Genomic DNA, 18,054 nt, shown 5'->3' on the forward strand with positions numbered 1-18,054 from the left:
GACCTCAACATCGATTTTTTTTTTCGGTCCAGTTTTCAAGTGGATGCCGAGCTCTCCCATATATATACGGCGATTCACAGTAAAACTCTTCGTGTAAAAGCAAGACATCCATGGTAAACTTTAAAATGATAAATGGTAGTAGTCTGGGGGAGGGTACTGGTAGAAATCTACCAAAGAGTATGCGAGGCACCTACAGGTGTCGGTAAATTATGTTCATGAAGGGAAGCGATGCCGTAATGTGTCATATTGTTGTCACGCATTCCGTTAACTACGGTGACTTATTAGGGCCATTGATAATTTTTTTAATTTCTGACATTTTCACTTGTATTTTCCTACTTTTTTTCCTATTTTCGAAATTTTCTCCAGTAGTTTTCTGCTTTTATTGTGAATTTTCTGCTTTTATTTCGAATTTTTGACATTTTCACCAGTATTTACACCGCGGTGAGAATATTTACACCGCGGTGAAAATATTTAAACCGCGGTGAGAATATTTACACCGCAGTGGGAATATTCAAACCGCGGTGGGAATATTTAAACCGCGGTGAGAATATTTAAACCGCGGTGAAAATATTTAAACCGCGTTGAGAATATTTACACCGCAGTGGGAATATTCAAACCGCGTGGGAATATTTAAACCGCGGTGGGAATATTTAAACCGCGGTGAGAATATTTAAACCGCGGTGAGAATATTTAAACCATGGTGAAATACGTTTTTTCTATAGCCTCTCTTTTATTTCTCCACCATTTTATTGTGGGCATCTAGCTTGAGTGACCCGTTCATTTAGAGGTAAATTTTCTAATTATTTTATTTTTCCTCTAGTAAACTCACCCATTTCCTTGAAAATGACATGTTCGTTGTAACAAGTTGATAGATAACATGTGCCTGACACTTTCTGTTAGTCATGGTACTGTCAGACAACACGGCGACGCACTGTTCGGCAGCATGTCGGCAAGTATCAAGTAGGACTGGTACACCTTCTGTACTCGTCAGAATCATTGTTGTATCAAGAAATGGTAATTCAGTTTGAGTTGTATTGTCTTCAATATTTTTTTAAAATAGGTTAGTCTCCTCCATTTTTCATAAATGTATGTTATACTATACTGCGGGCAGTATAACGCCCGAAATCAATTGGTTTTAAAAGACTGGGTTATCAACTACGTCGAGAATCTCCAATAATCTTTCTAAATACTGACAAACTACGAACTGTTGTAATGCTGGCAATTATCCACTGCTATCACAATGTGTTTTTGCTAATGTGTTATTACATGGTTTCCCGTTAGTTTGTACTTTTAATGTGCAACTTGGCTACCCACTTAAATCTCGAGAATAAATTTAGGCAAAACCGATATATTTGTCGCAAATGGGTCAATTGCTGGATTTAGTTAAGGAGCCAAATGAACCTATTTACGAAGGGCTTTCAACTAAATATAGGAGACAATACACATTTTAATGTGGGGTGAACAAAATTGTATTATTCGTGGAATTTAGTAAGTTGTTCATTGCCTTTGTGGCCAAAAGAAATCTTATGTAACCAATGTGCCTTTACCGGTTCGCAGGTTTTGGCATGTAATTGGATAACATTTATTTCTCAATCTCAGTCATTGTACTAGTGATATTAGCATAGGTAAGGGCCACCTTACTCCCCAATCCCATGGCTGTGCCACACACTTGTATGAAGTGTTGATTATTAGGTTCTATAAAATCATGTTCAAAATAAAATCAAACATATCTGTAATTCAATCCTGTTCTTGAATTAGTTTCCTAACAAAACTTGCACCTTCCGGTGGTGATATTTTTCAAGGTTTTCTAAATTGTACGTTGTACCGTATCGCAGGAGACGATTTTATCCATCTGGATCGGCACCGTAAATTTTCTAATATGCATGTTCATTTTTTTCAGTGTGAAATTTAAATCCGCTATTACAGTTTCACATTTAGGCAGCGTAATTAGTCTGATAATTAATAAAACAATCCGGGCTTTATCGATGCATGACCATAGATTACCCTGTACAATCCCTTTGTACTGCAATGGTCATGGGCTGTCCTTTTATTACAATACAATGGTACCGGGGTGTGTAGTTATTACAATACAATGGTACCGGGGGTGGCTAGTTATTACAATACAATGGTACCGAGGGTGTCCAGTTATTACAATACAATGGTACCGGGGGGTGTCAAGTTATTACAATACTATGGTACCGGGGTGTCTAGTTATTACAATACAATTGTACCGGGGGTGTCTAGTTATTACAATACAATGGTACCGGGGGTGTCCAGTTATTACAATACAATGGTACCGGGGGTGTCTAGTTATTACAATACAATGGTACCGGGGGTGTCTAGTTATTACAATACAATGCTACCAGGGGTGTCTAGTTATTACAATACAATGGTACCGGGGGTGTCTAGTTATTACAATACAATAGTACCGGGGGTGTCTAGTTATTACAATACAATGGTACAGGGGGTGTCTAGTTATTACAATACAATGGTACCGGGGGTGTCTAGTTATTACAATACAATGGTACCAGGGGTGTCTAGTTATTACAATACAATGCTACCAGGGGTGTCTAGTTATTACAATACAATGGTACCGGGGGTGTCTAGTTATTACAATACAATGGTACCGGGGGTGTCTAGTTATTACAATACAATGGTACCGGGGGTGTCTAGTTATTACAATACAATGGTACCTGGGGTGTCTAGTTATTACAATACAATGGTACCAGGGGTGTCTAGTTATTACAATACAATGGTACCGGGGGTGTCTAGTTATTACAATACAATAGTACCGGGGGTGTCTAGTTATTACTGTAACGCCAAAAATATTACACAAACAAGATGGTAGAGTTTAATGCAATGTCCTGTTCTTTTTATTTCTGGACCAGTGTAAACAAAAGCAAAAACAAAAAAACCTGTATAATAAATAAATAATACAAATCAGTATACACAACATAAATACATAAATATTCATAAATGTACACAACATAAATACATAAATATACATAAATATACACATCTCAGAGGCACATTACCATTCAATGCTATGCCAAATAGGCTGTCAATATTGTCAACAATATAAACAAGGTGTTTATATGCTGTTGACAACATCAGAATAACACATAAAGTAATTAACCTCACTAGAAAATATATTGTATGGTTCACAAGGGTTAACAATACTATAAATATGTAAATAAAGTAAACAAGTAAACATTTATATAAATAATCCCACAAAAAGTACACAATCAAAACATACCCTGACTCAGTCTAGACAACCGCCACTGTAAACAGCTTCAATCAAATAGTGTAGTTCAGTTTCAGCTAACAGTCTAGGCACGAGATGGAAATGCATAAATTATACACTAAATCAAATTTACATCAAAACAGTCATAAAATATGAAATCATAAAGTGCGTGGTTAGAAAATGCATCAAGTATCACTCAAATGTCATCAGGAGTGCATAAGTATCTTGTTCTATATCATAAAGAACAATAACAAATTTCAATAAATCTTGCAGCCTATAACTGTCCATAGACGCCATGTATAAAATTTGTCAACAAACTTGAAATGTGAATTTCTCGTAAAAAACATGAAATACAATGCTGAAGAAAATACAATATAAAATACATTGCTTACCAGTGACATTGGCATCAAAATGAATGATTGATCGCCAAAATTAACTCAGAAAAGAAGAAGAATCTTCTGCCAATCTAGCAGAAGACAACATTCAAAAATGGCCGGATGCTGAAACATGACCTTTGACCGGTCAAAAGAAAGTAAATAAAGAAATTGTTCTCCGATAAAAATAGTATTAAATCCAAGCATTGCATTATCAAAGATATGAAATTACAACAATAGGGCACTTTACAATGTCAGAAAAATCATTTCACAGAAAAATCTCAAAATTACCAAAAATCGTCTCAAGAGGGCGCTGTGTTCAATTTCATGTCTCACACACTTCCCTGCTTAAAGTTGTTGTCTCAACAACTATGCAAATGAAAACAAAATACAATCTTAAAATACAAACGGTGTCATACGACAGAAAAATGAACTCAAAATACAACACTTGTAAGATCACAAATACAATGTTTGAATACTATCAAATACAATATTCAAAAGATCACAAATACAATGTTTGAATACTATCAAATACAATATTCAAAAGATCACAAATACAATGTTTGAATACTATCAAATACAATATTCAAAAGATCACAAATACAATGTTTGGGCCTATCAGTGAACTAGGTATCTCGGGCAAACAGTTGCATCATCAAAAGATTAGTCTGAGTAATATTATTGTTACTCTGTATAAGGCTAGCTAACACTGTCGGGTCAAGTTGTATGTTGGCAGTAGCTTCCTGTATGGCAGATTTTGGCAAATGGTGGGGGTTAGAATGTTGTCCTGCAGCTGCACGAGTAGTGCGTCTGGGGACGACAGGAGCATCGTCTGTCACCAATGGTTGTGAATCTACAGGAGTTTCTACAGGATGGGTATGTCCTGCAGTTTGTTCAAATGGATGCTTCCCTGCTTTGTCTGAAGACCTCAGTTGATCATTTTCTGAATCGCTAGGTTCCTGTCTATTTCCTGTGGATTCCCTTGGTGTAAAGGACACAGCTTGTGGACTTAGGGTGCACATTTCGTTCCACTGCCTACTATCCACACCAATATCGTACTCTTCGTCATCAGAGTTATTGCTAGACAGCTCATAAGACTCAATATTGTCAGGAACATCGTTGATCTCCATGCCTTTTGCAAGGATTCTGGAGTCTAACAATTCTGCTCGATGTACCGTCTTCCTTGGCAGGTCTCCATTAACAGGTTCAACTACATACGTGTTTCCTCCAGTGTCAAGCCGATCAACCACTCTGTACGGTTCTGGGTCCCATTTGTCCTGGATTTTGTTACGGCCTTTCACACTTCTATTCTTCAGGAATACACGGGCACCAAGCTGTAGATCAGTTTTATCAGCTTTACGGTCATTTGCTACTCTTCTTCTGAGAGCTTCCTTCTCTGTCTTCAGTGAGGCCATTTTGAAAGCTTCAGTCAATTTCTTATGATGGTCAGAAATCCATTCATCCATCTGTGCATCACCTTCCGTTACAGTGTCATTACCGAGTAGGTAATCAATAGGGAGTACTGGTTCCCTACCAAAGAACAAGTAGTGAGGTGTATAACCAGTAGACGAATGAGGAGTGCTGTTATATGCATAGACTAATTCAGGTAACTGATCTGGCCATTTGCGTTTCTTGGCAGGAGAGAGGGTACGTAAACGATCGTGTAGGGTCCGATTAAAGCGCTTACATTGGCCGTTTCCTTCTGGGTGGTCTGCAGTGGTTCGACTTTTAGTAATGCCATATACCTTGCAAAGCTCTCTCACTATTTGACTTTCAAAATTACGTCCTTGGTCACTGTGTAGTCTTCGTGGGACACCGAATCTGACAAACCAATCACGAACTAACACTCGTGCCACAGTTGTAGCTTTCTGGTCTCGCGTTGGTATAGCTTGTGTAAACTTAGTGAATACATCTGTGAGTACAAGTACATTCTCGATACCTGTGGAACTTGGCTCCAAGACGGTATAATCCATAGCAAGTACCTCTAGCGGTTTAGTTGCAGTCAGGGATCCCATTGTGGGGTGAAGGCTCTTCCCTGCTTTGGCAAAAGTACATCGTGAGCATTTACGACAATACTCTGCAATTTGAACAACCATTTCTGGCCAATAACATCTAGTTCGTGCTAAAGCTGTTGTTTTCTCAGCTGCCTGATGTCCAGCCTCATCATGGATTGTACTTAACACTTTGTCCTGGAGAGTCTCTGGCAAAACCAGTTGTTTAACTTCTGTGCCATCAGCATGTACTATACGATAGAGTACACCATTGTCTTCTCTGATGCGTTTCCAAGAACGTAGTAGTTTTCTCACTGGTTTGGACTCTTTCATCAGCTGACGTGTTGTGGGTGGATGTTTTGACTGCCAATAAAACCACAATCTAGAGATGTTATTATCTGCTTTCTGCATCTGGGCTAAGTCGACCTTTGATATGGATGGTAAAGTGGAGATGGTTTTTGGTTCGACCTTCTTGGATTTCACACGTATTTCATTGAGCAACACAGTAGCAGTCATACTTTGAATCTTCATACGGAGAGAGTTAGGTAGTGCAGTAGATAAACTAACGTCTGGAGCACATTCAGCAAAACAGCTACTTCTCACCTCTTCCAGTCTAACAGACATTGTATGAGGTTCGCTACCATGGCTAGTTTTTCTACTCAGGGAATCAGCATTCTGGTTACTTTTACCAGAGCGGTATTTTGTAGTAAACCGGAACTGTGCAAGTTCTGCTGCCCAACGCGTCTCAGTCGCTCCCAACCTAGCAGTTGTTTGTAAGTAACTCAGGGGATTGTTATCCGTATAAATCACAAACTCTGCACCAATCAACAGGTCCCTAAATTTTTCTGTCACTGCCCATTTAAGTGCTAACAATTCAAGCTTCATGCTTGAATAGTTCTGCATATTCCTCTCATTTGGCTTTAGACTTCTACTAGCGTAGGCCAGTACAACTATCTGGTCACCTTGTTTTTGTGAAAGTACAGCGCCTAGGCCCAAGAAACTTGCATCAGTCTCAAGTATCAAAGGTAGAGTGAAATCTGGATAACCTAAGATTGGAGGGGAAATTAGTGCTTTTTTCAAATTATTGAAAGCTACATCACAGGATTCATCCCAATGTTGTTTGACATCAACTGACAAATGGTTCTTGGCACTTTTCTTTCTCTTTCTTTTTGTCTTTGAGACTTTCTCAGATTCATCGGGCTTCTTCAGTAAGTTATGAAGCGGGGCAGCTATTTTGGCATACCCTGGAACAAACCTTCGATAGTAACCACTCAGTCCAAGGAATCCTCTCAGTTCTCGTTCAGTTTCAGGTCTAGACCACTCTTGAACAGCACGGATCTTCTCAGGATCTGGGGCTACACCTTCACTGGAAACCATGTGACCCAAGTAATGAACTTTAGTACCAAAGAGATGGCACTTCTCTGGTTTAACCTTAAGATTCAGTTCACCTAAACGAGTGAGCACAGTATCTAGTCTGGTAAGAGTTTCATCGAACGTTGACCCAAATACAAGAATATCGTCCAAGTACACCAGAAGAGTTTGAAAGTTTAGGTCACCAAAAGCCTTGTCCATTAGTCTCATGAAGGTGGCAGGGGCATTGCATAAGCCAAAGGGCATTCTAGTATACTCGTATAAACCACCTGTACCAGTACGGAAAGCAGTTTTTTCAATGTCTTCTTCTGCAACAGGAAGTTGGTTGAATCCATGGGCAAGATCTAAACTGCAGAAATACTTCGCACCACCTAGAGCCTCTAATGCCTCTTCTATTCTGGGGAGTGGATATGCATCCTTGTGTGTCTTCATATTTAAAGAACGGTAATCGACACAGAGTCTCATCTTACCATTCTTTTTCCTCACAAGAACTATTGGTGAAGCATAGGGACTGCACGATTCACGTATGATGCCTCTGTCCAATGACTTGCGTATGTATTCGCGAACTTCCTCCCAATGATGTGGAGATACTCTGCGATGCGGCACCTTTACTGGTATGTTGTCAGTGGTTATTATTCTGTGTTTCACCAGGTCACAGTAACCGATATCATCTTCATCCTTACTAAATTTGTCATAGTGTTTGACAATTAGACTGTTTAATCTGACCTGTTCAGCATCACTAATCTTGTCAACCTTCATTCTGGAAACAAGTTCGTTCACTAATGATGTGTTCACATTAGCTTCTGACACTTGAACTTCATTCACATTTACTGTATGAAATTGTATAGATGGTTCCACAGAAGCAGTTTCAATCACACCAACTGGAGTACGAGGGAGTAAGTAAACATCATTATCGCTGAAATTTGCTACCTGCATGGGAATTCTACCACTATCATCAATTGTGACATAAGCTGTAGCAACAGTCACTCCATTTTGCAGTTCTGTAGCATGGGCTGTATGTCTCTCAATCATTGCATAATGCACACAACCTTTTGGGCTGGGTTGAACTGACCCTTCAATGACGTTTAATGATCTAGCAGGCAATAACACCAACTTTTTTCCAGCAACTCTGACATGTCTAACTTCAGGCTCCACAACACAAGTCTCCTGATTCACGACTGTAGTTTTGTAAGCCTCCAATATATGCAAAAGTTTAACTTCATCAGGTCTCAGCTTCTCACTTAATTTCTCAACAAACTGCTCACCATGCTTATCTACAAGTACCATTCTCATATCTCTGAAAACATTAGAACCTAAAACACCTGGTATCCTGCGCTTGCGTGATTCAATAGGAGTATTTATTGGATCACGCACAACTAAAAAACCTAATTTATGGAAAGTGTGGTTAAACAATGTCACAGGAAGTTCTACATAGCCGGAGTAGGGGATTTCCAGGCCCTGGGAACCAGTAATCTTGATGTATGCAGTGACATCCTGTAGTTTTTCCCCGTGAGCGAGGTGCTCACTGAAAAATTGTTCAGTCACTGTAGACACCTCAGCACCAGTGTCAATCAAACATGCTATTGCTGTCCCTGCAAACTTGGCAACAACTTCTGGACAATCTCCAACAATCTTGCTTATAACTGAGCCTCCATCAATTGTTTCACCCACCACACGGCTCTCAGCAGTAGGTTTAACTAGTTTAAACTTGGTGACTTAGGTACATTCTCTCTGCGGTGTGGCTTCTTATCAGGACAATCACAGCGTAAGTGGTGTGTGGATCCGCAAGTCCAACAGTGCCTCTTACCATCTGGTGCAACAACAGGTTTTCTATTTACAGGCTTGGTCTGCGAGGATATGTGTGACTCTAACTGTTTCTGTAATGCAGCTATTTGTTCACCCTGCTTCAAGATCAATTCACGGTAGTCATCTTCAACTTTGACCTCTCGAACAGCAGCACTGTGCTTTACTTTAAATTTGCCTCGCTGTCCCATCAGCTCCATAACACGGTCACGTGTGTCAAAGTAACTAAGCTCAGGCTGGTTACTATTCAGTCTACGCAACTCCATTTTCAGGCTCTCATCAGACACAGCTTCAGACAGACGGTTTTTCAGCTGAATATCTCTGCCAAATTTAAAGGATGGATCAAGTTGTACCATACGGTCATACAAATTAACCAATTCTAGGGAACAGGAAATGAGATCTTCGCCATCGGTTTGCTTGTAAGAATAAAATCGTTGTTGAAGCTGGGGCAAACTATCTCCATCACCAAAGACTCTTGACAGTACAGCAAATATCTTTTGGGCATCGTACTGTATTTCATTTCTTCCCAGTATTTCGTGTCTGGCCTTACCACCTAGATGTTCGATAAGGAAACTCGCACTTTCACTTGCATTAAGACCTCTGGATGTAATAGTAGCTTGGGCATCCTCGATCCAGTCATTTACCGTCAGATCACTATCTGTTTCTGGTTTGCCTCTGAAGCGGTCAAGTTTCCTGCTGGGGGCAACATACACCATGCGACCAGTACTACTACTATTCACAAGGGGAGAACTGACCTCTACATTGGGTTTCAATCTCAGTTCTGCAACCAGACGTTTCACTTCTCTATCTGACACTTCAGCTTCAGCAATCGCACGGGCAGCTGCTTCATCTCTTTCCGTCACAACTGACTCTAGCTGTTGGATCTTCAGCTTTAAAGCTTGTACCTCCTGCTCGGTGTCTGAGTCAGACATGTTAATTCATATAATAATCAACACAGTTTACAAGCATGCATCAGTATACAATACAATCAATAAGAAAATTGCTGTACACTCAGAATTGATCATACAATAACAGTTCAATATGTGGACCATGCAAATGATTTTAGACAAAAATCACAGAGATACAAGTGAAATACATGTACAATATAAAATATAAGACCTGTCTATATACAACTACGCATGTGAGTATCACACTGTTACTAAAACAAAATAATTCTGACAAGTGTCAATGTTGATCTTCCGTACTCAACGGTGAAATGGACGGTAAGTATATTTTCTTACTTCACATTAGTAGAAACACAGTTGCGATCTTCACAGTTAGTCCTCACGTCAACAGTCAGGGTTTTTAATAACACAGTGCAGAAATCCTGCCGACTACGCCATGATGTAACGCCAAAAATATTACACAAACAAGATGGTAGAGTTTAATGCAATGTCCTGTTCTTTTTATTTCTGGACCAGTGTAAACAAAAGCAAAAACAAAAAAACCTGTATAATAAATAAATAATACAAATCAGTATACACAACATAAATACATAAATATTCATAAATGTACACAACATAAATACATAAATATACATAAATATACACATCTCAGAGGCACATTACCATTCAATGCTATGCCAAATAGGCTGTCAATATTGTCAACAATATAAACAAGGTGTTTATATGCTGTTGACAACATCAGAATAACACATAAAGTAATTAACCTCACTAGAAAATATTTTGTATGGTTCACAAGGGTTAACAATACTATAAATATGTAAATAAAGTAAACAAGTAAACATTTATATAAATAATCCCACAAAAAGTACACAATCAAAACATACCCTGACTCAGTCTAGACAACCGCCACTGTAAACAGCTTCAATCAAATGGTGTAGTTCAGTTTCAGCTAACAGTCTAGGCACGAGATGGAAATGCATAAATTATACACTAAATCAAATTTACATCAAAACAGTCATAAAATATGAAATCATAAAGTGCGTGGTTAGAAAATGCATCAAGTATCACTCAAATGTCATCAGGAGTGCATAAGTATCTTGTTCTATATCATAAAGAACAATAACAAATTTCAATAAATCTTGCAGCCTATAACTGTCCATAGACGCCATGTATAAAATTTGTCAACAAACTTGAAATGTGAATTTCTCGTAAAAAACATGAAATACAATGCTGAAGAAAATACAATATAAAATACATTGCTTACCAGTGACATTGGCATCAAAATGAATGATTGATCGCCAAAATTAACTCAGAAAAGAAGAAGAATCTTCTGCCAATCTAGCAGAAGACAACATTCAAAAATGGCCGGATGCTGAAACATGACCTTTGACCGGTCAAAAGAAAGTAAATAAAGAAATTGTTCTCCGATAAAAATAGTATTAAATCCAAGCATTGCATTATCAAAGATATGAAATTACAACAATAGGGCACTTTACAATGTCAGAAAAATCATTTCACAGAAAAATCTCAAAATTACCAAAAATCGTCTCAAGAGGGCGCTGTGTTCAATTTCATGTCTCACATTACAATACAATGGTACAGGGGGTGTCTAGTTATTACAATACAATTTTACCGGGGGTGTCTAGTTATTACAATGCAATGGTACCTGGGGTGTCTAGTTATTACAATACAATGCTACCAGGGGTGTCTAGTTATTACAATGCAATGGTACCGGGGTGTCCAGTTATTACAATACAATGGTACCGAGGGTGTCTAGTTATTACAATACGATTGTACCGGGGGTGTCTAGTTATTACAATACAATGGTACCGGGGGTGGCTAGTTATTACAATGCAATGGCACTGGGGGTGTCTAGTTATTACAATACAATGGTACCGGGGGTGTCTAGTTATTACAATACAATGGTACTGGGGGTGTCCAGTTATTACAATACAATGGTACCGGGGGTGTATAGTTATTACAATACAATTGTACCGGGGGTGTCTAGTTATTACAATACAATGCTACCAGGGGTGTCTAGTTATTACAATACAATGGTACCTGGGGTGTTTAGTTATTACAATACAATGGTACCGGGGGTGTCTAGTTATTACAATACAATGGTACCGGGGGTGTCTAGTTATTACAATACAATGGTACCGGGGTGTCTAGTTATTACAATACAATGGTACCGGGGGTGTCTAGTTATTACAATACTATGGTACCGGGGGTGTCTAGTTATTACAATACAATGGTACCGGGGGTGTCTAGTTATTACAATACTATGGTACCGGGGGTGTCTAGTTATTACAATACAATGGTATTTGTGTTGTGCACTTGACTTTTGTAATCTTAATGAATGAGATGCATTATTTAACATTATTGTTCAATTGACTTTTGTAGTCTCAATGAATGAGATGCATTATTTAACATTACTGTTCACTTGACTTTTGCAGTCTCAATGAATGAGATGCATTATTTAACATTACTGTTCACTTGACTTTTGTAGTCTCAATGAATGAGATGTATTATTTAACATTATTGTTCATTTGATTTTTTGCAGCCTCAATGAATGAGATGCATTATTTAACATTACTGTTCAATTGACTTTTGTAGTCTCAATGAATGAGATGCATTATTTAACATTACTGTTCACATGACTTTTGTAGTCTCAATGAATGATATGTATTATTTAACATTATTGTTCATTTGATTTTTTGCAGCCTCAATGAATGAGATGCATTATTTAACATTACTGTTCACATGACGTTTGTAGTCTCAATGAATGAGATGCATTATTTAACATTACTGTTCACATGACTTTTGTAATCTCAATGAATGAGATGCATTATTTAACATTATTGTTCTTTTAACTTTTTGTAGCCTCAATGAATGAGATGCATTATTTAACATTATTGTTCCTTTGATTTTTTTGCAGCCTCAATGAATGAGATGCATTATTTAACATTACAGTTCAATTGACTTTTGTAGTCTCAATGAATGAGATGCATTATTTAACATTACTGTTCACATGACTTTTGTAATCTCAATGAATGAGATGCATTATTTAACATTATTGTTCCTTTAACTTTTTGCAGCCTCAATGAATGAGTTGCATTATTTAACATTACTGTTCACTTGACTTTTGTAGTCTCAATGAATGAGATGCATTATTTAACATTACTGTTCACTTGACTTTTTGCAGTGTCAATGAATGAGATGCATTATTTAACATTATTGTTCCCTTGACTTTTGTAATCTCAATGAATGAGATGCATTATTTTACATTACTGTTCACATGACTTTTATAATCTCAATGAATGAGATGCATTATTTAACATTATTGTTCCTTTAACTTTTTGCAGCCTCAATGAATGAGTTGCATTATTTAACATTACTGTTCACTTGACTTTTGTAGTCTCAATGAATGAGATGCATTATTTAACATTACTGTTCACTTGACTTTTTGCAGTGTCAATGAATGAGATGCATTATTTAACATTACTGTTCACTTGGCTTTTGTAGTCTGAATGAGATGCATTATTTAACATTACTGTTCACTTGAATTTTGTAGTCTCAATGAATGAGATGCATTATTTAACATTACTAATCACTTGACTTTTGTAGTCTCAATGAATGAGATGCATTATTTAACAGTACTGTGCACTTGACTTTTGTAATCTCAATGAATGAGATGCAGTATTTAACATTATTGTTCCTTTGACTTTTTGCAGCCTCAATGAATGAGATGCATTATTTAACATTACTGTTCACTTGACTTTTGTAGTCTCAATGAATGAGATGCATTGTTTAACATTACTGTTCACTTGACTTTTGTAGTCTCAATGAATGAGATGCATTATTTAACATTACTGTTCACATGACTTTTGTAGTTCCTTTGACTTTTTGCAGCCTCAATGAATGAGATGCATTATTTAACATTACTGTTCACTTGACTTTTGTAGTCTCAATGAATGAGATGCATTGTTTAACATTACTGTTCACTTGACTTTTGTAGTCTCAATGAATGAGATGCATTATTTAACATTACTGTTCACATGACTTTTGTAGTCTCAATGAATGAAATGCATTATTTAACATTACTGCTCACTTGACTTTTGTAGTCTCAATGAATGAGATGCATTATTTAACATTACTGTTCACTTGACATTTTGCAGTGTCAATGAATGAGATGCATTATTTAACATTATTGTTCACTTGACTTTTGTAATCTCAATGAATGAGATGCATTATTTAGCTTTACTGTTCCCTTGACTTTTGTAGTCTCAATGAATGAGATGCATTATTTAACATTACTGTTCACTTGAATTTTGTAGTCTCAATGAATGAGATGCTTTATTTAACATTACTATTCACATGACTTTTGTAGTCTCAATGAATGAGATGCATTATTTAACATTACTGTTCACTTAACTTTTGTAGTCTCAATGAATGAGATGCATTATTTTACATTACTGTTCACTTGATTTTTGTAGTCTCAATGAATGAGATGCATTATTTAACATTACTGTTCACTTGAATTTTGTAGTCTCAATGAATGAGATGCATTATTTAACATTACTAATCACTTGACTTTTGTAGTCTCAATGAATGAGATGCATTATTTAACAGAACTCTGCACTTGACTTTTGTAGTCTCAATGAATGAGATGCATTATTTAACATTACTGTTCACATGACTTTTGTAGTCTCAATGAATGAGATGCATTATTTAACAGTACTGTGCACTTGACTTTTGTAGTCTCAATGAATGAGATATATTATTTAACATTACTAATCACTTGACTTTTGCAGTCTCAATGAATGAGATGCATTATTTAACATTACTGTTCACTTGACTTTTGTAATCTCAATGAATGAGATGCATTATTTAGCTTTACTGTTCACTTGACTTTTGTAGTCTCAATGAATGAGATGCATTATTTAACATTACTAATCACTTGACTTTTGTAGTCTCAATGAATGAGATGCATTATTTAATAGTAATCAAGAATACTATGTATTCCGCACTATACCTGACATCTTATTTTCTTTTCTTTTCAGAAAGATGACTTCTATTGAAAGAGGTGTAATTTCACCCAGTATGCAAGACACTTCAAATAGAGATGAGCTCATCGATTACTATTTCAATTGTGGTTTCAAGTATTCAGAAATAATTATTTTTCTGTATGTTGTCCATGATGTCCGTCTCAGCATTAGACAATTAAAGATGATTCTTAGCGAAAAGAATCTTTTTCGAAGAAAGCGAAAAGACGATATAGAGATTGTTTCTGCGTTTGTTGAGTTGGAACTGAGCAGAACTGGTTCTACTCTAGGATACAGAGCGATGCATAGCCGAATAGTTCAAGTCCACGAAAATGTCACCGACAGAGAAACTGTCCGACGAGTACTTCTGGCTATTGACTCATTGGCTGTTTTGTTTCGACGAAATAGAAGAATGTTTCGTAGGGAATATACTGTAAAAGGTCCAAATTATCCATGGCACATCGATGGATGGGATAAACTAAAACCTTTTGATTTCCGCATACATGGGTGTATAGACGGGTTTTCTCGGAAACTGGTATGGCTTGATGTGTCTGCGTCTAACAATGATCCATATGCGGTATGTACGAACTTTACAGAAGCTGTTGTATCGCTGAATGGCATTTCCTGTGTTATTAGATCAGACAGGGGTACCGAAAATGTCAACATTGAAATAATGCAGTTTTTATATGGCAAATTAACCAATAACCAACGGATTGAAAGTTTTTGGAGCAAGTTTAAACAGCAAGGAGTCGAGTTTTGGGTAAATCACTTCAAGGAATTAGTAGATAGTGGAATAATGGACAATTCAAAAGACCTAGATATCCAGTGTGCTCGATTTTGTTTTATGGGATGTATCAGGTCAAAGATGCAAATGGTTATGCAACTATGGAATACCCACTACATAAGGAAAACAAGAAATGTCAGGTGCCCACCAGGGAAGCCAGATGTTATATTTCATTTCCCAGAAATATATGGTACATGCGACTACCTTCGACATGTCACATCTGGCGCTTTGTTTCATCTGGTGGATGATTTGACACGAGAGGTTCCTGATTGCAGACCTCATGCTTTTGAACTGTTTTCAACGCTTATGGAAGATGCAAATCTTCGAATGCCTACAAATGTGGAGGAAGCTGATGACTTATTTGTTTATCTACTAGATACAATTAGTAATATTCATGCAGCACATTAAAATAACTATGAGGACGTAACTTATTCCTACTTGCTCCTTTAACATTTGGATGACAGTGGGCATCATAGGAAGAGAAAACTATATACTTTTCTTTTTGACTTATTAGACATGTTTGTTGTTTACAAGACATTTAAAGTTACAAATCAGAGTTAATGAAAATGTTTTATACTTTGTGCATTATTTAAATACTTTTGATGCAAACAGGTGACAGGCTGAACGTCAGTAAGCACTTTTTAAGTTTGTTTAACCATTGTAGTATAACAATATATTTCGTCTAAATCTCATCAATAAAGTTTCACATGTACCACACTTTACCTGGTATTCTATATTAATGATTTCTTGGCTTTAGTCTTCTCCCTATCAATGCAACATGACCAGTTGCACAATGGCTAATGGAAATGAGGCAATGACCTCTAGTTAAGCGCCAAACAACGGTGCGATAACTGTTATAATCCGTGACTAATCGCGTTCACCAAATGTGTACTACAAATAATCAATATTACATATTGTAAAACACAGCCTTTACCCCTTTGAGCGTTTTGACTTTCAACATTGTAAATATTATTATGCTACTTTTACCCCGTTCAACGTCCTGCATGTTAATAATATAACACCGATATATGACATTTGTTTGTATAATTTATAAAAAAAACCCACACAATCCTTAATGATATGTGCATGGAGCAAGGCTGTTAGTGACCAATCGCGTTCACCACATGTGAATCATTAAATAATCAATATTACATATCGCATAACAGACCCTTAACCTCTTGTGCGTGTTGTCTTTCAACATTGTAAATATCAATAAGCAGCCTTCACACGTTTGTGCCTTCTCCGTATTAAAATTAGAACTCCCCTTGTCTATTGCGCTATATTACCAACGTAAAGGTGTAATCATTTAGTTTATGAACGTATTTGGACACCCAGAGCGTTGCGTGACCAATCGCGGTCAACACATATGAATAACGAATAATCAATATTACAAATGGCATAACACACCGTATACTAGCTGCAGTTCTGTAGCTCTAGATTTCGCTGGTGTCCGTTTATGGCGTTGTTGTTGCATCGGTAGTTTGATTCGGTAGTCTACTGGTAATTGCGAAACCCTAGAGCTCAGAGCTACAGAACTGCAGCTTACCGTATACCCTTTGTGCATGCTGTTTCGCAACAGCGTGGACGCGCATTTTCCTTACACGGACAGAAAAATAACTCTATGATTAAGACCTGAATTTTCAGTGTTTAGTTTGATAACAACTAGCCAAAATAATGTCTCGCCTGTTAGGAGCAATGGCAACCATTTTGTCACGTACTATTGTACTGCAAGGAGACGTTGTGTGATTTCTGAGGGTCATAATTAGTAATAACTTGTGTACTAATATATAGCTATCTTCCCCTAAGCAGGTGTACATGTTGTCATTCCCTAGTGTGCTAATAAATATATTTACAAAAAATGAAAATGCTGACTTCAAATTCAAAACTAAAGTCCTAAAATAGTACGTGCCCAAACGCTGAAGTTCACAGTAAAATACCCTGAATATTGATAAAGTTGAAACATCCGTGGAGAACCTCTAGATCTTGCCCCATGAATTTTCACACCGGATTCGAATTCTACATCCCAAAATTGACTTAAACGAACTGGTTTCTTAAATTACCTCTTCTGATGGTACATTCCCCCTTCTGCCACCGAAATATTATTCTAACTTGATAGTAGACACAATGGATCCCTGAGACATGAAGATAGTTTTCTGACAAACAAAGTTACAGTATTTGGAATCGGCGGACCAATACATTCGAAGGGAGGACCACTTATGAGAATTTGCCGTTTCAGCCATAATTTTAATGATATTATTAGGAATTTGTCACCCTGTCATGGTATATTTTCCCTTTTAATTTTTTGAGAGCAGACATTTCGTCTTATCAACATCAAAGTTACTTTGATCCAATTCTCAAATACCTTTTTACTTTCCTTTCAGTGCACTTAGATATTGACAAACTACCGCTTGACCCTAAGAAAATTCTCATTTTTATCATGTACATGTAATTGATATAAAATATTCTAGTCTTTAATGTATACATCTTTTTAGCAGTTTTAATACAATTGGTTAGCATTTGTAACTAGTCTTTTTGTT

At 37.0% G+C, this 18,054-nt stretch overlaps 2 long non-coding RNA genes across 2 annotated transcripts; both read right to left on the bottom strand.

The window, feature by feature from the left end:
• Positions 1-2,847: 2,847 nt before the first annotated feature.
• Positions 2,848-3,650, bottom strand: LOC144356689 (uncharacterized). The gene is made up of 2 exons (XR_014926838.1): positions 3,257-3,650; positions 2,848-2,915 (listed from the first exon to the last, which is right to left on the bottom strand). It is a non-coding gene; the product is annotated as an uncharacterized LOC144356689 (long non-coding RNA).
• Positions 3,651-10,163: 6,513 nt separating this feature from the next.
• Positions 10,164-10,616, bottom strand: LOC144360473 (uncharacterized). Its single transcript, XR_013422260.2, has 2 exons — positions 10,573-10,616; positions 10,164-10,231 (listed from the first exon to the last, which is right to left on the bottom strand). It is a non-coding gene; the product is annotated as an uncharacterized LOC144360473 (long non-coding RNA).
• Positions 10,617-18,054: the final 7,438 nt, after the last annotated feature.

Source organism: Saccoglossus kowalevskii, chromosome 17 (genome assembly GCF_978046115.1).
Source record: "Saccoglossus kowalevskii chromosome 17, keSacKowa6.1, whole genome shotgun sequence".
Taxonomy (NCBI): Eukaryota; Metazoa; Hemichordata; class Enteropneusta; family Harrimaniidae; genus Saccoglossus; species Saccoglossus kowalevskii.